The 21,659-nt window shown below is 35.5% G+C and overlaps 1 protein-coding gene across 3 annotated transcripts in view; it reads right to left on the bottom strand.

Moving 5' to 3' along the window:
- Window positions 1-21,659, bottom strand: part of LOC148942546 (MTRF1L release factor glutamine methyltransferase-like) — a 203,306-nt gene that overhangs the window by 160,974 nt on the left and 20,673 nt on the right. The window lies entirely within an intron of this gene.

Raw genomic sequence — 21,659 nt, 5'->3', positions numbered from 1 at the left:
GAGGGGACAGCCCCTTTCACACATGGAATAATTTCTGTTCGTTTTAAGTTTGAATGTCGCTCCTTACTTTCAGTTAAAAAAACTTGTTTTTTTTATTTAATTTTTGAACGTTTTTGAATAAATGCAGGTTTTGATCTTGGCTCACAGTACATGAATAATTAAAACAAAATTTTCATATTAATTTACTTTTATTTGGTTAAATGGCTTTCTCAAAACTTGTTTCATTTTATTTACGAACTTTTTTATTAGTAATAAATATACGTAACTTACGAATTAACTTACGTAACGAACTTCTATATTCATATATTTCTAATACGTATATTAGGGGGTCCGCCCCCTAGTCAATACCTTGCTCTTTAAGCGAAAGTTCGAATTTTGTTCCAATTCTTTAAAAATGACCACTTAATCACAAAGGCCGGTAATTAGAATAAATAATTCTTATGAAAGTACTAAAAAATCTCTGGCTTAAAGAGTGAGGTATTGACTAAGGGGTGAACCCAATCATATATGTAATATTTTCTGTTCGTTTAAAGTTTTGATGTTGCTGCTGTTGCAGTTGAAAAACTTTTTTTATACATTTAATTTCTGATCTTTTTTTAAATAATGCTGGGAAGTCCGGTGTCCCCTTCATAGCAATGTCCCTTCCCCCATGAAAACTTCCTTCATGGAAAAATCCTCCGACATAACCCCCCACCCCCCCCCCAACTACCAGGAAAAATCTCCCTTGAAAACGTCTGTACTGTATACTTCCCAATAACCAATACTATATGTTAACATTGGGTAAAGTTCATAACTTTCAGCCCTCCTCCCGGGAACTCCGGGGGATTAAGTCATCCTAAAAGACATACTTATAATATTTTCGAACATACTAGACAAAATGGTTATCTCAAAATTTTGATCAGGTGACTTTGGGAAAAAAATGAGCATAGGAGGGGGCCTAGTTGCCCTCCATTTTTTGGTCACTTAAAAAGGGCACTAGAACTTTTTATTTCCATTCCAATGAGCCCTCTCATAAAATTATAGGACCACTGGGTCGATACGATCACCCCTGGGGAAAAAAAACAAAAAAATGAACACGCACCCGTGACCTATCTTCTGGCAAAAAATGTAAAATTCCATAGTTTTACTGATGAGTGCTTGAAACATTTACATTAGGGTTTTCTTATACCCGTAATATGATGGTGTGATTTTCATTAAGGTTCTATAACTTTTAGGGAGTCTTTCCCCCTTTTTTCGAAAATCAGCCAAATTTTCTCAGGCGCGTAACTTCTGATGGGCAAGATTAAACTTGATGAAACTTATATATTTGAAATCAGCATTAAAATCCGATTCTTTTTATGTATCTATTTGTATCAAAATACCGTTTTCTAGAGTTTCGGTTACCATTGAGCCGGGTCCCAATAACCAATACTGTATGTTAACATTGGGTAAAGTTCATAAATTTCACCCCTCCTCCTGGGGGTTTCGAGGGATTAAGTCATCCTAAAAGACATAGTTATAATATTTTAGAGCATGCTGAACAAAATGGCTACCTCAAAATTTTGATTGGGTGACTTTGGGAAAAAAATGAGCGTGGGAGGGGGCCTAGTTGCCCTCCATTTTTTTAGGTCACTGAAAAAGAGTACTAGAAGTTTTAATTTCCATTCCAATGAGCCCTCCTACGATATTATAGGACCACTGGGTCAATACGATCACCCCTGGGAAAAAAAACAAAAAAACAAAAAAAAATCAAATAAACACGCACCCGTGATCTTTCTTCTGGCAAAAAATGGAAAATTCCACATTTTTGTAGATAGGAGCTTGAAACCTCTACAGTAGGGTTCTCTGATACGCTGAATATGATGGTATGATTTTCATTAACGTTCTATAGCTTTTAGGGGGTATTTCCCCCTTTTTTCGAAAATCAACCAAATTTTCTCAGGCGCGTAACTTTTGATAGGTAAAATTAAACTTGATGAAACTTATATATTTGAAATCAGAATTAAAATCTGATTCTTTCGATGTATCTATTGGTATTAAAATTCCGTTTTTTTAGAGTTTTGGTTACCATTGAGCCGGGTCGCTCCTTACTTACAGTTCGTTACCACGAACTGTTTGACTAGTCGAATGCAGACATGGAGACCCGTAAAGTGGGTAATTGCTATCTAAATTGATCGCAAAGCGTGGTTTCTCATTGAATTTACAGTATTTAAACTGTTGTTTTTTGAGGTTTAGAGGGGGAAAGGTACCTAGGTTAGGTTAGGTTACAAATTTAATATATGCTATGCTTTACCCCCCATCCCCATAATGTATAAATATATAGCCCAAATTTGTTTCTAAACTACCGGGTATCTGTCTCTCCCGTTTGACTACATCTCTCTCGTTCTGTCTCTCCTTGATAGAGCTATAGCGGTGTGTACCATTAAGTAAAACAGTACCTCTTTTATTTTTGCAAGGTAAATAAATATTTTTGCTGCTTCTAATTAAGTTTTGTTGCGTCTGTTTTGTGTTTTCAGTAAGCGCTAGTTTTTCAGAATTCTAAGATTATAGAGACATATCACGAGCCAGTTTGTTTGAAACGGTTTTTTTTTTTTAAATATGTTGCATAAAGTGCCAAGCAATAAATATGTTCGTCCTATATTCCAACTTCACTCCTTATTTTCATCAGAAAAACTTTTTTTAACTATATTTTGGTCGTTCTTGGGTTTTAAAAATACGCACAATAAACCTTACAAAAAGATCATTGTCTAAGTCAAAATGAGTTTCGCAGCTGTCTTAAACTTCACTTTAAAAAATTTGCAATTTCGTCTAATAAAGAGCCCAATGGGTATCTTTATCCTTGGTATCTTTGAGTTGTGGATAAAAATCAGTAATTTATAAAATATTGTCCTAAATGAAATATTTACAGATTTTAGAAAATTGAAGCATCATTAAAAAAATTAAGATGTGAAGAATTTACAGAAATCTGTGTTACTGTCACTGCAATTTTCTGCCGCCATGCCGCAAAGAGTTTTGAACTCCTCTTAAGAAAACATAATTACATTATTTTTTCTTCTTTGACTTTTGACATTCTTGACATTCTTCTTCATGACTTCTTTGACATTCTTGGAGAACGGATCATTAAAATTATACTATTATAAAAATAAAACGCTTATGGAAGAGCATTCTCCACAGTCAGGGGGCAGTACCCTTCCCCTGTCTCCAAATGAGGAGCCTGAGCGGGACGTCTAAACCAGTGACCAAGTCATGCACACCTTGATAGGGTCTGAAAAGCAAAACCCAAATTGTGAAAACTACGCTTAATTACAAATTTCGACGCAGATACGATATCCCACTGCCCCGCTTGAGCAGGAGAAAGAAAAAGCACATCAGGGTTTGAAGCTCTTTTTTGAAATTGTGAAAGTCTGTTTTAGAACTTTACCTTCACTATCAGGATAAACATAAATAGTATTTATCATTATTCCTGAATAAGTTTCGAACTTGAGTAAAATAATTTTTCATTAGGCAGTTTTTTTTCAAAAATCGTTTTTCATTTCCTCTCACTAAGAGGACTTGGACAAGGCTGTATTCAAAAGGAACTTTTTAAGCATCCGGTTAACGACCCTTGGCCATGGAAATATCACTGGTACACAGCACAAAATCCCATTTTTTGGCTCTATGTGCCACTTTAGGCAAGTGTTGTAAAACAAAATTCATGCTAAGCATATAAATGTAAATATTAGCTATCAAACGAGCTCTTAAACAACTTTACACAATTTTTCGGTTCCCTATTAGTACTGGATGAACAAAAATATTTTTTTTTGTCCATTTGGTAGCTTTTTTTCAGAACGTGTTTTTTAGTTTCCACTTACTAGGGGGGTTAAGAGAGGTATTTGACCAGGGACGGAATTTTCTATCGGGCAGGGGGGCAACTACTCTTCACAAACCTCGGTTTGCCCCCCCCCCCCAGCTGAAATTTAATGTCTTCAAAAATCTTATTAAAACTAAGGTAATTCTGCATAATTCAAGCATCAACAGAAACATTATAGTACTTTCATAGTACTATATTTTACCTTTATGGTACCAAATAGCTCATTTTTCAGTTTTTAATGTCATTTTCACTTGATTTGGGAAAATTTGCTCCAACTTTGCTTCCTCCCGCCCCCCCCCCAGAGTTTTGACGAAATGACGCCATAGTATTTGACAAGAGGGAGAGTTGTGAACCTCCAGTTAAACGTTTCCATTCTTATAGATTATAATAGTTCTCTTTTTATGCCTCCAGTTTTTCAACTCCAGAAAATGGCATAAATAATGATGATTTTGGTAAAATATGGCACTTTACGATGACGTTATCCAGTTAATTACCAAAAAAAAGTTGATATGATTAATAGCTTAAAATTGAGCTATTAAACATCCCTCTGTAATATTTATGCAGCCGAATTATGAAACTCATTAGGGGAACTGTGAGGGGGATTATACATAAGCAGTTATTAGATTTAAGTTCGTCGGCCATATAAATTATGATGGTACCCTCTCCATATTTCCCAGCCTTTCCACTCTAGAAATAGGACCAAAGAGTACAATTTTGGTGGCATATGGCACTTTGTGATACCGTTACCGAGTCAAATTTAACAGGATTTATAAAAACCCTGTATACATAACAATTATTTTGTTAATGACTCCTTAAATAGCTCTCTATGATTTTCTAGCCCACCCCACCCACATACGGCGAAGACAAAAAAAGAGACAAATCAGGACTTCCCATGCAAAAAAGGCATTTTAGTTGTAGTTCATGGTAACTGTTATTATTCTGTGTGCGGTAAAAATTGCATAAACAGTGCAATTTTTATTTCTATCTGACGCCAGGGTTTCAGGCTTCTTGACAAAATTATAATAATTTGTTTTCGCAAAAAAGTTTTATTATTAAAATTAAACAAAATAAAAGTTGCTTTTACTGAGTCAGCTTTAAATAGAAATTTTTTTCGATCCACAGTATTTTTCGAAATACTTTTTAAATATCTGATTACAATGAAATGTGGTTCGCCCTTTGCTCGGATGCAGCTATCACTGCAACCATAGTAGAAAGGGGGTACCAGTCGTGACATGACCACGTGGTTTATGGTTTTCTCACTGAGAATGAAAAAACAGAAATTTTCTCACTGGAAAAAACAGGATTTTTTAATTTTTATGGTTGTTTCTTGGACGGTTATGTGTGTTGGTCAATTTATTTGATGTTTTTCATGGGTGTCAACATCCATTTATGGCTGTTTCAATGTATTTGTCAGTGAGAATGTAAAAACAGTATTTTTCTCACTTGAAAAACCAGGAATTTTCTCACATTGATGGTTGTTTCTTGGACAGTTATGTGTGTTGGTCAATTTATTTGATGTTTTTCATGGATGTCAACAGCAATTCATGTCTGTTTTATGGTTTTTGTCAGTGAGAATGGAAAAACAGTATTTTTCTCACTTTGATGGATTATTGAGTCTAACGGGAACCGGAGTCAATGACACTTCTTACGAATGTTATGAACCATGAATTAGGAATCATGATCACGTGTTTCCTTCTCAGCCAATCAGCGAGTCGGTTTACATATTAGCGACGGAGGGTATATGAGGAAAGGATTTTTGCTATAGTTTTTATTAGTCTGTGAATAGAATTCAAAGGGGTGAGAAGAAGAACAGTTTGACTTTACTCATTTGGATATATATTTGTGTGTTGATGAGTGGAATGTTTACCCTCTTAGAAGTTGATAGTGGAGTTGATGGTAATAATACAAGAGCACCAAACATTGCAGTGGAAATCACGAAAGGATCACGGCTTTGTCTGGAATGGGATGCAGTATATGCAAGATATGTGATATCCTTGAGCAAATTTAAAATGGAAGATCAATTATGTTTCGCTGCAAAAGTTGATATAGCAAATCTAGTGTTTATGAAAAAACATTTGATTTTGGATGACGATTTTCTCGAGTTATCTCTTAAACGCAGGATATTCACTTGTCAGGGAACACTTGACAATATAATGAGGAGTGATTCTCTCCCATTGGACTATTGTATGAAACTTTTAAAATGTGACTCAAGTGCTTATAGTCAATTTATTGCTATATTAATTGGAACAAAGCAGAATCATATTGTGGATATACTTTTGAAAACATTGCCAATGGATTCAATGTAGATGGCTCCTCACTCGAAAGAGGCGATGTCACAGAGGTACTCCTCTCCCCATTTCCCCTCAGTGAATTTATTGCGCAAGGATAATCAGTTTCAATTTAGCTGTGGATGAGTTGACATCGGAAACCAAAAATTGTTCTATATATGTCCATTGTGCATGTACACACTTGGCAGTTGGACCCAATGTCAGAATTATACACTTATAGATGACTATAGTGAAAAGTGCAAATTATTTAATCCCTGTAAATTACATAGAGGCTATGCAGTACAAATTAAGGGATGTAATTCATGTCTTGAAGAGGTGTGTGACTCTCACCCTAGAAGGCACCTGTGCTCCAATTGTCACTATGATAAATGTGATCAGTGGGAGAATACTTACCCTGCTATGATTGGAAAGAATCCTAAACGTGATTTGGGTTTATTTCTACGAGATTGGTATCGTCGTGGATTTAAATTATTCTGGGAAGAGGAGTCTGGTCTACGATTCAACTGTTGGGATAACAAGACAACTTGGTTTCTACGTAATCGTTGTGACGACACTGCCTACTATGACTATAAACCAAGTGATTTTTATTTGACAGTTACCGAATGCGATTCACCATTTGAAAACACTGTATGTGATATTGCTTCAAATAGACAGATTGAAACTCGTGAATTTCATAATATGAATGTAAATAGTATCATTGACTATACAAAGAGATATGACAAGAGTGAAGTTACATTATACTGTAGAAAATGTGACCCTGACTTTGCAGTCAATCAAGATCAATATACAGTCAATCCAAATGATTTACCGGCACTAGTGGTTCACGACAGTTGCCTGTACACTGAAGAAGAAGAAATCTAAAGTGAAGCTTTAAAGACATTGTTGTATGTATATATGCATTTTATTACTCAACAAATTCACAAACATTTTTTATGCACTTTACTCTTAGGGCACTGAAATCAATACTGTATAGGTCTGAGAGGATATTTCCACTTGAAGTCGTTCAGACGTGGATTGTCACTATAAATGTGGAGAAACTGCTTGTAAGTATAGCTGCGACATCGGAACACAAAATATAGTAGGGCATGGAAGCCACAGCTTTTAGTCGTTAGATCCTGCACCCTCTTCCGATTTTGAATAATAGTTTTCCCACTGCTCTCAATATAGTTGCTGATGTGAGGTGTGTAGAATGTATGGGGTAGATCAAGAGGATCAAAAAATTCAATCGTCTTCATTGTTTGAAAGATGCAGAGCCAATGATACGTCAACACAGTCAATGGACTGCTATTAACAATGATCAAGCTATTGTTGACACTGTGAATTTTTCCATTATATTCCGACGGCAGGTAATAAGATTTTTAGTAGGACATATTGGGGTCCATATTAAATATAGTGAATCCTTTACTGGTGTTCTTGGCGCCAAGTCTAGTAGAACACAACCTTTAGGAGTGATTTCCCAATATGTTTCATATTTATTTAGTGAGATTAGTGAAAGTCTCTCACTCAAAGGGTTAACAAATGTGCATTCTAAACGCACAGTCCCCGTACGTACTATACTCATATCCTGTGTGCCAGACAAATCTAAAACAATGATACCATGTGTTTTAGCAAACATTTCTTCGGTTATACCATTTTCAAATAGTTGCGAATCATGATCTAGGGTTTGCATGGTCAACTCAAACAATGTTCTATAGGATTTATCAAAAGATAGATTGTAGAGTGGGATACCGTTTACTTTGCACACAAGAGATGAAACTCCAAACATTTTAAATTTATATAGGCATCCTGTCCATGATCCTAGTGCACTAGCACTTTTTACAAATGCCAAAGCAAGTTTTGACAGATTTTCACCATTGATAAAGGATGAATCGGTGAAGATATGTGACCCCATTGCAATTAGGCGTCGATTGATGATTGTATGAGGGACAAGTAGTTTAATATAATGTTCATTTATTGTCGGTTCTTTCACTTCCGGTTACAAAGAAATAATAGCTTTCATTTTGCGTGATTGAAGCATCGCCGTGGCACGGATGAGACTCACATAAGGATTAAAAGCAAGTTCTTTTCTCAATATGAAATTAGATGGTGCAAGCGTCAGTTTTATATCCACTTTAACATTGGGCGGCAACCATTGGGGTATATTAAATATTTCATGATATATATTTCCAACTAGATGTAATTCACTAGTTGTAGCATTTTTTAAGTGCATCTGTACTATCAGTATTAGTAATATACTCATATCCATTGGAGGTGCCTCTCGATTCCTTGTATGACTTGGGTATCGTCTGCATGCATTGCATACAGCTTGTATAATTTGAGAGAGTGTTGCTAGTGCTCACCAGCTTGTCATTGATGTAGACACTAATTTGACTAAATAAATTATGCAATATAAAATTTTCATAGTATATTCCCTCGGCCCGAATCGGCAGTGTATTATTGGATTTCTGGACATTCATTTGTAAATCTATGAATGTTGAAGACTTGTCCATAAAGTAGTCTTCATTAGAATAAATTTGAAAGTGGATATTATCGGAGAGGGGTTGTTGTGGATAAAATTGTTCATAGTATCCATGCTTGACACTCAAATCAACATTTTCGGCATTGAATAGATTCAATGAGGCGGTGATTGAAGGTTGAAAATCCTTATTTGGTAGGTAGGAAATCTTAAGAGAAGAAATCTAGTTTTGATCTAAAAATTTTCTTCCTGGGACTTCTTCTTCTGTTTACAGTACGTGTAAGCTTTTTCCTTCTTTTCTTTGAAAAAAGGGATGATACCTTTCGTTACCGACCTAAGTGGAGACTAATGAGTGATACATTGTTTCTCGACCTTTTTAAGCCTTTACCATTTTGTTTTAATCTCTCGCCAAGGGTTCGCGCACTGGAACTAAGATTTTCCGTAGTACTTTTTTTTAAATCCTTACCAGAACCCCAAGCGTAGAGTGGAGAGGACGCAAAATATATCGCAGCCAGTACAAGATAGTTTCTAGCCCATGAGCGGGCCGAGCGACTGACATAAGCACACCAGCTGCCAAGACCGTAGCCAGACAGTGACAAGCGAACTTTGTAGTAGGTCCATCCATTGCCCAGGTGTCACGGATCTAGAGTATTAACATAGCAGTCACTGTCAGGACAAATGTATACTACTTTTCTATTAGACATCTTATTGAATTTGAACGATGGGACGAAAATGGCATGTAATCACAGCCAAACCTTTTGAAATTGCTATGGGATCGCCCAATTCAGTTCTTAGTGTTAACTGACAGAGTTCCAAATAGGAAGTGTTTACGGGAATATATTGAAGATGCTTTATATTGTAGTGGTGAATATACTCTTGATTGGTTTTTCGTTCAAGAACTCTTAGGAGGGGAACATTTGAATTACCGACCCGAGATGTTTTCACAAATGAAGCGTAGAGAAATATACAAGTATCCGTGGAAAAGGCTGGTGGATGGTCAGCAAAATTGAAATTAGTGTTTCCGGCACTTTTACCTTTGATTATATTTATCTTAAAGCCAAGGTCAGCCTTAACGTTATCACTGAGAATAACCTTTTCACTGGCAATAGGTGAACTAATGTAGATCTTGTCCTCCTCCTTTGAATAGTTGAAATAAAAAGCTCCTTTTTTACGAGCGGAAATTCTTTTATTAATAGAACGACATAAATTGTTCATACAGGTGAGTTCCTCGTAGGGTAATTCAATAGATGAATAATCCATCCAATTGATCTTTTTAATCTGTTCTAGATCACTTGAGGGTGGTGGCGGCCGATCATAGGGTCTAATTTTTATTCCATATTTACGATCCTTTCTCAGTATGTCATAGGTATTTTTGATAATACAGTCGACAAGAGCCACTTCATACTTTCCGTCATCGAATTTGATGGTGGGGGAGAGTTTCGTCCAAAAATCACTTGTTCTATTCAAGTCATTGTAGAGAGGATCAGAAATATTGGACACTAAAGTCAGATAGAAATCATTGGGCATTGTTAATATCTTCAGCACTGACCCAAGAATCAAAATCTGAGTTTTATCCTAGCCAGCGAACAAGCAACTGTCTCTTGCCCCTATGAGTACGACTCTTTAATATCATTTCAATTTGATAAATTTCACTAGTGTTTCTAAATTTTTGCAGTTTATATTCATAAAAACCGCCGAAAATCTCATCATCTTTGGTGTCTCGCAGTCGATATGTCGTGGGCTCGGTGTCCAGGATTTTGCACACTTTAAAAAGGTCAGTGCTCCACAAAGAATTACCCTTTTCAAAAATATTGGCGGTTCTATTAATTCGAACAGTATCACCAACATTGAATTTCTTCTTCACATTTTTTTCTCTTTTCCATTATTGGAGTATTGCTTTAGAAAAGTATCAAATGCATTTTTATTTCATTGAGCCTCCCGAGGGCTTGAGTTGGACAGAGATCGATGAGGTCAATGGTTGTATATCCGCATGATTTTATCTAAATCATGAATAAAAGCAGGTGTATTTTACAGGGTACAATATCTTGAAATTAATAGACGAATCGTTCTTATTAATCGTTCAGCCAATGCAATCTTTATCGGACTGTGACTATGATAGAGTTCTGCATTATATTTCAAAAGAACCTTTTGCACATGGGGATTAAAAAACTAACTACCACGGTCCGATTGAATTTTTCTATAAGAATCGTGTTCTAGAATAATTTCAATGGCCCGAGCAACGTCAACACCTCCCTTTGACCGTAATGGAATGGCATAGGCATAGCGACTAAGGACACCAATTGCCACCAGAATATATTTATAGGGCGCATTGTGGCATTGTTGAATTACTTCTAAAGTTAAAAGATCCGTTTGAATTATATGCCGAGGGAAAAAGGCTTTAGTTTGTCGATATTGTTTGCTGCGAAGCCTGTGATTCCGATGCAGTGTGTAACTCGGTTCATTCTCTAGATACTCTTTTGCTTTTTTCAATGTGGTGCCGGAGACAACTTTGGAAAGCGTTTTGGGAGAACTTAAACTTCCCGCTTCACCAATATTTTCATAGACACCTTTCAGAACTTCATCCATTTTGAACGCAAACACGTAGTGTAATGTCCACTCCCCTTTTGCACAATGGAAGATGAATCATTTCGTCTTTGCTTTTGACTAGCAGCCACAGGTGTTGTAAAATCATTGCTGCTGCTGCTGCTGCTAGTATTTTCAAATATTGAATCTTCTTCTTCTTTTTTAAATGATGTTGCTGGTGGAGGAGGACTATATTCTCTTAGTTTCTTTAAAATTTGCTTATTGCCAATAAGACTTTTGGGGAAGTTTTATACATATAAAAAGGCTTAGAGATTATTGTCAATGGATAAAAGTCCTTGACGATTTTTCACCATATCACAAATTAAATCAACTAGATTATAACTTTTTCCTTGAATTATAATTCGTTTCCCTTTCCTGTCGACTTGAACTTGATGTTTATCAGTTTCCAACATGAGATATGATAATAATCTTTTACTCTGTTCTCAATAGGTGAGTGGCAATAGGTTTCCAATTTTCGTTACAATCGAATTCAATTCCTTCTCCTTTGACTTTGCAGAATCTTGAGATGTTTCCTGTTTAGAGGGATCGGTAACAGTGGCGGCGGCGGTGGGTCTCTCACGATAAGGTTTATGTTTGTCCACACGTCGCAATGCATCTTGAAGTAAAAGCAGTTTTTTATCATCGGCAATATTCTCATCATTAATGAATTTGCTTAGATTGTCTTCAAAATGTTCGATGGGTGAAAGGACAATTTCAAATGGTGTCAATTTATAGGGTTTTGCCATCCTCAAGAGAAAACTGTTTACAAGTCCTGCAATTATTGGCAGTAAAAGTATGAAAAAGCTACCGCCCGCCTGAAGGAGCCGTTTTCTTTTAAATATTTTTCCCATGTTTTTACAATCCAAAGCGCGTAAACTGGAAAGATGTTTCTTTGTATTTTTTATAAAAACTTAATGCACTTTAAAAATTCCCTCAGTTAAATTTAAACAAAGTTCAATTGAACTTTTGACTTTGTTAAATTGAGTTAATTTCATAAGATATCCAAGTGAGGTATTCCAGTTTGGCAATAATAAGGATTATTATTCATCATTCAATGCTCTCGTCAGAATAAGACGTAGTTAAGACCTCTGTGTGGAGTAAATTTATGTGACAATATTATATCAAGCATTATTAATATAATTGTGATTAGATGGGACGTAAAAGGAAAAATGCTAAGCAAGAAGGCATGGACAGTTCATTTGACACCTCAGGACTCAGTTCTAGCTCGAAACCGGAAATATTGATACTAGCTGCGGATTTTAAGCAAATTCTTGATGTTGTGAAAGAAAATTTAAATAAGTTGGACAATATCAACAATCAATTAGGAACTCTTAGCGCACGGGTGGATAAATTGGAAAAAGAACAATCTCTACAAACGAATAAGATAAACAATACTGAATCGAAAATTGGAAAGATTGAGAATGAAACATCTAGCCTCAAAATGCAAATAAAAACTTGCACGGATTAAATAATGGAATTAAGAAGGAAAAATGAAGATTATATGTTTCGGATTGTGAGAATGGAAGCTGCAAAGCTAGAAAATAATGTCATCATATGGAACGCAGCTTGTAAGGAAAATAACCACGCTCAAGTTCTATTCACAGAGGTAGTTCGTCACGGGCTGGAAATGCCCGAAGTAAATTTCACAGTTACTCATTATGATAGCAACCGTAAATTTTTGAAGGTGACACTGAATAAAAAAGACGATAAGTTTGCCATATTGAAGAATGCTAGCAAGCTTAAGGATAAGACATTCACTGGAAACAACAGCAACCTGTTCATTAGCGATGATGTCCCAACTGAAATCCGTAAAGTGCGAAAGCTGCTTCTAGTGAAACGTGACAAATTACGAAAAGATCATGGATGTGATGCCTGGATATCGAAGGGGATTCAGTCGAATCTGATAGTGAAAAGACCAGACGGCTCGTTTACCAAATACACATTCAATGATGCCATACCGGAGATTGACGATTTTCATAAAAAATTTTCCAACGCCCGAAGGGAAGTGCCTGTTATATTCCCTGTCGATGTTCAAATGTCGTAATATCGTGGGTTGCAGTTGCAGTAATAGTTCAAGTGTCCAAGTAATATGAATGAAAACATTTAAATTAAAAGTGTTTTTTTTATGTTTAGTTTATATAAGGTGTATTATTATTATTATTTTTTTTTTTAGATCCACATAGAGGTTAAATTAAAAGTTGCACAGATTAGTCGTACTGAGGGAAAACGACTTGGAATGGAGATTATTTTTTTTCGTTTTTTAAATTGTTATTTTTTTATTATGGTTTGCTGGTCTTTTGAGGCATGGAGTGGTTGCTCTTAACGTGGGATTAATATTTTATAATGGATAGAGATAATAGTGAAATTCCATCGTCAAGGTTAAAATAATTTTAGTGGAATTCTCTTTCATTTCAGTCGATTTTTCAAACTATTGTAGCTGGTGATGATGAAGATACTTCTAGTAATTTTGATATCCCAAAAAATCAATATATATTTATGAATGAGCTGGTAAGAAAAAATGTAAATACAAATAGGATGTCGTTTTGGAATTGCCGGGGTTGGAGGACTGCGCAGGATGTGATTGAAACTTTTTTGTTGGATTCAGATACAAATATATTAGGCCTATGTGAAACTTTTTTAGATGATTTTTCAATTGAAAATATACATGTAAAAGATTACCAATTTTTTCACATCGGTCGGAGAAGACAAAAACAAGGGGGTCTAAGTGTTTTGATTAAAAATTGCATACCAGCACGTATAAGGATTGATTTTATGCCAATGAATATTGAAATGATTTTTGAATCTTGTGTAGTTGAATGTTCTTTTCCAAATAATCGGAAGTTTTTAATTTCAGTTATTTACCGTACTCCGTCATCCAGACAGATATAATTTAAAAATAATTTTGAAAGTATGTTTTATAAATTGTCTAGTATTAATACTCCTTATCTAGTTCTGGGTTATTTTAATATTGATTTAATGAAACTCCTATCTGTAGATCAGAATAGAATAGATAGAAATATTTTGCAGTTTTTGGAGGGTCCACTATCTTATGGACTAAACCCCGTATGTTTTGTGTCCTCTAGAATAGCTGATACATCATTTTCACTTATTGATAATATTTTTTCACCTTATAATGCTGTTAATAGATTTATTATTCCTGATGATTCATCTGACCACTGTATAATTATGTCTGATTTTCTTATAAATTTTCTGCATAATAAAAAAAGTCAAACCAAGCGTAGAGATTTTTCACATAAAAATGTGTTAAGGTTAAAAGAAGGGCTTGGTGATGTTGATTGGAGTCCTATAATTGATGAGAAGGATCCGAACCAATCATTAGATAAATTTTATTATATTATGAATGAAAAGCTTAATCTTTTTTGCCCATATAAGAGCCCGAGAGGAAAGAAACTTACCCCAAAAAAACCTTGGATAAATGAATCACTTTTGAGATCTATTAATGAGAAAAATCGTTTATATAAAATTAGAATAAAATATCCCACGGAAATAAATATAACGCGTTTTAAACATTATAAGAATATGCTACTAAGGATCCTTAGAGTAAGTGAAAGACTTTATTATGAAAAATCTTTTCGAAATTCATATTCACCTAGAAAAACTTGGAGTTTGATTAAAGATAAAACTGAAGTGTTATTTGATATTAATGGTAAAGAATTTAGAGGACAACAAGCTGTTGCTAAGAAGTTTAGTGAATATTTTGCTAGTATTGGATCATCTGTTGTTTCAGGAGAAATTGACCTTTCTTCCCCAAGGTCGCATAAAAAATATATACCGCCCACTGAAGATACGAGCATATTTATGGTCCCGGTTACTTTTGCAGAATTTCAAAAGGTCATTAAGAATTTGAAAAATGGTAATTCATTGGGATATGATGAACTCTCAACTAATTTGCTAAAAAATATTGCAGGTGTAATTTTTGAACCATTGCTTCATATTTTAAATTTATGTATTTTCTCAGGTACATTTCCTAAAAGATGGAAAATTGCACGTGTAATACCATTGCATAAGAAAGGAGAAAAATCTGATACAAATAATTATCGTCCTATTGCAATTTTATCACCATTGTCTAAAGTATTGGAAAAAATTTTAAAAGGAAGGAAACAGATCCGCTGGACACCACGACAACCTTCTAGATCTGGATTATATTTCAAAACTACTGCCCTTTCCCCACCTGCCCCCCCCTCTTAAAATAAAATCTTTGTTAAATTACAAATATTTATACTTAAATTTTCAATAAATAAAACTAAAGAGCCACTCCCATTTTCATTAAAGTTCTCAAGAGTCGTAATAATATGACCTATCCAATCGCAAAAAAACACCCTCAACATTTTATAAATTCGAATAAATCACGTACATCTCGGAATGTAAATAATGATAATAAACTTCACTTTTCCCCTCATTTAAATAGAACACCTTTAAAACAATAGAAACCTTAATTGAATCCCTACCCCCCCACAATTGAATTTGGTTCTCCAGTAGTGCACGAATTTTATCTACATAGACATGCACAATTTCTACGGGATCAAACACAGATTTTCACCCCATTAGAGAATTAAATGGGTCCCCACACGTCGCAGTGTAAACAACTAATGAATTTAAAATTGTGTTGGACAATTGAAAATCGGGAATAGTTGTGAATTGATCATTACCCTCCTTCCCCTATTGTATATCATAACCTCCCCCTCCTCCAAGTTGTTCAACAAGATTTGGGCTATGTTCCACTTCATTTGTTTGAAATGGAAGTAGGTAATCAGTAGGGGATAGAGGAGGGTTTCCAGTAAAATCCTCTAAAATGTGTGTGGTGTTTGGACATAGCAATGGCACGTCTGCCTCTGAACTAGGAACATTACCTTGCTCAACTGTGCTAGGTTCTACATTGAAATAATTACTTAGAAAAGCATCAATATTAAAAGGTATTTCATCAGAATTAACAATACCATCCCATTCATTGTCCTGAATGACATGAAATTCCGTAGACGCGAGTTCTTCCTCTCATTCACCAACTGATGACGATGGTGATAATGAATAAGGGACCAATGGTCCAGCCTATAAATGAAAAAAATAGCTTATTTTCATAGTGTTCAAATCATCCCTACTGTTTTTAAAATTTGGATTATTATTTAACGTCAGCGCTTAGTAGTAGTAGTAGTAGTATGCACATAGTAGCATTTGGTTAATTCAACTGAAAGTTCCAAAATATCAAACTTAATATAAGATATTTACAATCTAAAACACCGCTTTACATAAAATTGACAATTTTATTTTGTTCAAACAACTCCCCCCCATCAATTTCCATTATTTAATGCTCCCCCCCTCCGAGCCGGCCATCGTGGCGCTTCCCCGCGGAGCTTCCCGCGGCACTTCTCGGGCCCACCGGCGCTTCCCGGCCGCTGCGGTGCAAAAAGCTATCCTTTTCTCAGCGAATTCTCGGCCCCATACCCATTCACCAACGCGTAAAGAAACAGTTTTTTTTTCACTTTACAATGAGGTGGTGATAGAATTGTGGCATATTCCCCTCATTTCACCAAATGTCCTAAATATATTGTTAAACCATAATTTTAAAATAACGAGATTTCACCGGTTCTCCAGCAAATAAAGATTGCATTGGCATTTGCTTAATAAATTACAATTGTCTGCATGAAACCGTTTTAATTTGACAGGAGAACAACAACCCCCTCCCCCCTTTCAGTAATGTCATAAATAGCATTTATTATTTTTGGGGATATAACTTCTTTCGCTCTTACATAGAATTCCAATTTCCTAAATATCTAACGCTAATTTTACAACCAATTCCGCTATTTTCAGAAATAAACACAAAATTACGTAAAAGTATTGAAACCCTAGACTTGGCCTAACCGCTAATGATAGAAAAAGACAGGAAAAGGGTGATACAGATCTATTTATATGCTTGTGCGGAGCTTTAAGCCAAAGATGAAAACTAGATAATATTCAATTGTGAAAAATAACATTTTGAGTTTCATAGTGGTGAGAGATAGCAGTAAAATTTAGAAAATTACCTAAAAATATTCGCTTATGAGATATCGATGCGATAGCAACAGAGAAAATAGCAAAGATTAGAAAAAAGAGCGGTTTGTATGCAAAAAAAAATTACATTATATTTAGATATCTCCGAGGGAGGGGGGCGCAGAGAAAACAATGGGGGGGGGCGAGGGGTTAATATTTTAATATCCCGCTGAGATAAGTTCATATTAGGTTGAAAATAAAAGTTTTGTTTTATATATTTCTATAAGATAGTATGAGAAAAAAAATGCTCACATTTGCAAATCTTGACTGCACTTGGATGCCAGATGGTCCGAGTAGTGCGTGTTGGAGGGCGGACGGGCCAACGTCGTTAATTTCTTGCGCAGATTGGGCTGCGGCTTGTACAGTAGGACCAATGACGGTACAGACTTGTGCTCCCGGGACAGTTTCTGAGACCATTGAAAAAGCATGATGAGAGACAACCTCATGATCTTGCGTAGGTGGGGCTTCGACATTGTAGCTATCCGCTCACTCTCTCTTTAACTTTCTGACAGGCTGCATTGGGGCTGCCTCACCCTCTCTTGCTCTCTTAGATGGAGGGGGCACACATTCTTCACCATTGTCCTTAAAGAAGAGAGAAAAGTTAGTATCGAAGATAATTTCCCCCTTTTTTTACAGAAAGAAAGTTAGTACCCTCATCCATATAATTTTGTCTAGAAAAGCTTTTATCACTAAGAAGGCACAACGTAAAAAAATTTATTAAAATATACTAGTCACATCCTTTTGAATCTGAGAAAGATGAATTACGGCTCACTGAGCCGTTCAAAATTCAGCCTATAAAAGTCGGCCTAGTTTGTTTCTAAGCTGTTTGAAGAATTTCTTATTTTTAGGCGTTTCTGTTCTTTTCTGGTTTTAATCTGCATTGAGCATGCCTTGTTTGATGCATTTAAAGTATTAGCGGTATTTTTTATCTTTTCTTATCCTTTTTTGGTAGCTGGTATTTACCCCATCCCCATAAAAACTAGCCCGAGGCCCATAATCTCCACGGCCAATATCCCTGATACAAGACATGGAAAAATATCCCCTCCCCCTCCCCCTGAAAGATATCGCATCCTTTTGAATCTGAGAAAAGATGAATTACGGCTCACTGAGCCGTTCAAAAGTCAGTCTAGTTTGTTTCAAGCTGTTTGAAGAAAATCCCCCCTAATACTAAACGTTGAAAATGTGAATATTTAGTCAAACATCGAAGCATTGATCTAAGCTATGGTTCTTTTTCAGTTATCCAATAAATAAAAATTAGCTTTTAGTCGCATCCTTTTGAATCTGTGAAACTATCGGAAACTAAACTGCTAACGCTAATGAACAGGAAGTGCTTTAAAAAAGGGTCAGAGCTAATTATAGGCCTCGCGCTGGAGCCTTGTGTCAAGACCAGTGCGGGTTAATAACAACAGCGACGGATGTCTCAGGTAGAGAAATGATTACAATAGAGAAAAGTCTAAATTTAGCGAAAAGATAATTATTTCTATTTGCGAGAATTTTGTTTGTAAAACAATGGGGAATGGGTTAGGTTTTGAGGGTAAAAAGAACATATTTTATTTTTTCTATCGAGTATAAAGATTGCATAGTGATCTTTGTATTAGAGTGGGAGGGGGGGGATTTACCTGAATATACTGGAGGGTGACCAATGAAAATAATTTTATTTTGAAAATAAAAAATGAAAATGTATTAAATCAGAACTTACATTGCTAATTGTGGCTGTCAAGGCTTCAAAAGAGTCAAATTTATCCATTCTTGTGTCATCAACTATGTCAAAATACTTTCTGATAATTTAATCACATTGCATGCCCGTTATATACGAAATCTCAAGGGCGAATTATTATGTAACGGTGAAAATCATATGTAAGCAAGCCTCTGATTGGCTGAGAAAGGATATGTATCCGACTCGCTGATTGGTTGAGAAGGAAACACATGATCTAACTGTTTCCTATTCCGCTAGGTCTTGCGTGCACATGACCAACACAACAACAAGATCTTGAAGGAAGTGTCATTGACCCTGTCCCCGTTAGACTCAATAATCCATCAAAGTGAGAAAAATACTATTTTTCCATTCTCACTGACAAAAACCATAAAACATACATAAATTGCTGTTGACATCCATGAAAAACATCAAATAAATTGACCAACACACATAACCGTCCAAGAAAGAGAAAAATTCTGTTTTTTCATTCTCAGTGAGAAAACCGTAAACCACGTGGTCATGTCACGACTGGTCCCCCCCCTTTCTACTAACCATGACAATAGCCAATTTTTTTCAGGGAAATTTAAGAGAAATGTGATCTAACCCCCATTAAATTCACGTTCTATACTAAGGCATACAACAGCCCATAAATCCTAAAATAGTTTCAAAATTTTGAAACAGCCATTTTGTTCAACGTCGTTGAAAGTTCCTGAAATTAGGTCTGCAATAAACACAGCATAGCTGATTACGAGTGGTGTTTTCGACTAGTAATAGTCAGAAAGAAAACAGCATTTCAATCACTGTATATATAATTAGTTTGCAGTGGTAATTATATATACAGTGATTTCAATATAGCCTATAAGATAGGTTTTAAAGAGGTTTGCTTGATTGCGACTGTGAATGTTTGCGACTGCGACTATGACTATTATTTTTCTTTTTCTTCTTCGTGTGTTTTGTTGTTGTGTATTTTTTATGTTTGTTATTTTTTACAGGTAATTTTTTTCTGTTTTTTTTCGTTTTTTTTTCTGACAAAACTCATGTTGACTTCATTATTTTTTTTACCTTAGTTAGATAAAATGTTTTGTATGGTTTTCAAATATGGTTCTGAAGCATGGGTGCTCCGAAAAACCGAGGAAGATTTGCTAAATGTGTTCTATGGAAATTGCCTACGAATTGCTTTGGGTACCCTACTGACTGACCGTATTTCAAACAGTAGACTGAACTATAAGGGTGGTTCAATCCCGCTTTCTAGGGCTATAATGAGAGAAAAGTTAAGATGGCTAGGGCAGGTTCTGCGGATGAAAGATTACAGATTGCCAGAGATTGTTCTTTTCGGCCAGCCGTCTAGGGCTAAACGGGAAACAGGTCGTCTGTGGTTGGGGTGGGAGGATGTCGTAAAGAAAGATTTAAGGAAAAATGGAGCTTCTTGGGAGGGTGTAAAGAGGCAGGCTTTGAATAGATTAGCATGCAAGAGGAGCGTGCATAGCTGTGTTGGCCTCAAGTGGTCTGGTGCTGCGATGAGTTGTTAGTAGTAAAAGTAGTAGGCTATAGTGTATATTTTCAATCCTCGGAATGAGGAAATTATTAATTGAAAAAAATCTAAGTTTTTCTGATGGAATAAATCTAACACTATTTCAACATTTCCTGCAAGATGCAAAACAATTGATTAATAGACCTGCTCTTTGAATTTTGCAAGATTTGCACGATTTGACGTTTGCAAGATTTAAGATTTACAAGATTTGACAATGTGTCGACAATTGTCAACGTTTCAGATGCCGTTTTTTCAACGTTTCTGCGTCAAATTTTTTTACATGGACATTTAGCAAGCCCATTGCCCGACATTACGGCAGCTGGGATAGAACATTCGGTCCCGTACTGTCAAGAAGAGATCAATCCACCATTAAAAACCATTAAAAAACAAAAAAAAATAAAATTATTTTTAAAAATACATTTTTTTTATATTACAACTTTTCCTGCAAGATGTACAACAATTGATTAATAGACCTGCTCTTTGACTTTTGCAAGATTTACCCCCATCCCCTCCCCCTGCGCTTCCAAAATAAGTTGCTTTTTCTTAAATAAGTGACCTTATAAGTCTTATATAACTTGGCCAAACAGGTATAATAATAGTAATAATAATATTTTTCCCACCATTCTTACAAAAGCTAGGTATGAAAAGAAAGCATAAATCATCAAGGACACAAAAATCAAATCAGAAGATACAAAAACACGAGAAAATGAACCTAACAGATGAAAAAAATATTTCTATTTATTTGATTTCAATATTAAACTAGTAAATATGGTAATACCTCATTAGACAGCACTCGAACATTTTCTTGGCTTGAGTAATCAGCTCTTCTGTTAGTGGCTCATCATTCACTTCTATCTAATAATGCGGCACAACAGTAGCAGCAGACATAATATGTCTAAATTATATTCGATTAGTAATTACAGTAGTATTACCTGGCGAGATGGCACTTTGACATTGCATGGACCTCAGTAATTTGTTCTTCTGGTTGTGGTTCATCGCTTACTCTAAATTACAATGCAGCACACCAGATATCTGTCTAAATTAGGCTGACTTCAATATTAGATTATTAATTATAGTAGTATTATCTGGCGAGACACCACTCTGACATCATCTTGACTTGAATAATCTGTTTTTTAGTTAGTGGCTCATTACTCACTCTTATCATGTAATGAGGTACACCAGTTGTAGCAGATACAATCTATTTACACTAGATTCCATATTCAATTACTAAT

Source organism: Artemia sp. Qi Xiang Cuo, chromosome 16 (genome assembly GCF_049724085.1).
Source record: "Artemia sp. Qi Xiang Cuo chromosome 16, ASM4972408v1, whole genome shotgun sequence".
Classification (NCBI taxonomy): Eukaryota; Metazoa; Arthropoda; class Branchiopoda; order Anostraca; family Artemiidae; genus Artemia; species Artemia sp. Qi Xiang Cuo.
Note: the sequence above shows the minus strand (reverse complement) of the source record. Positions and strands in the feature narration are given on the sequence as shown.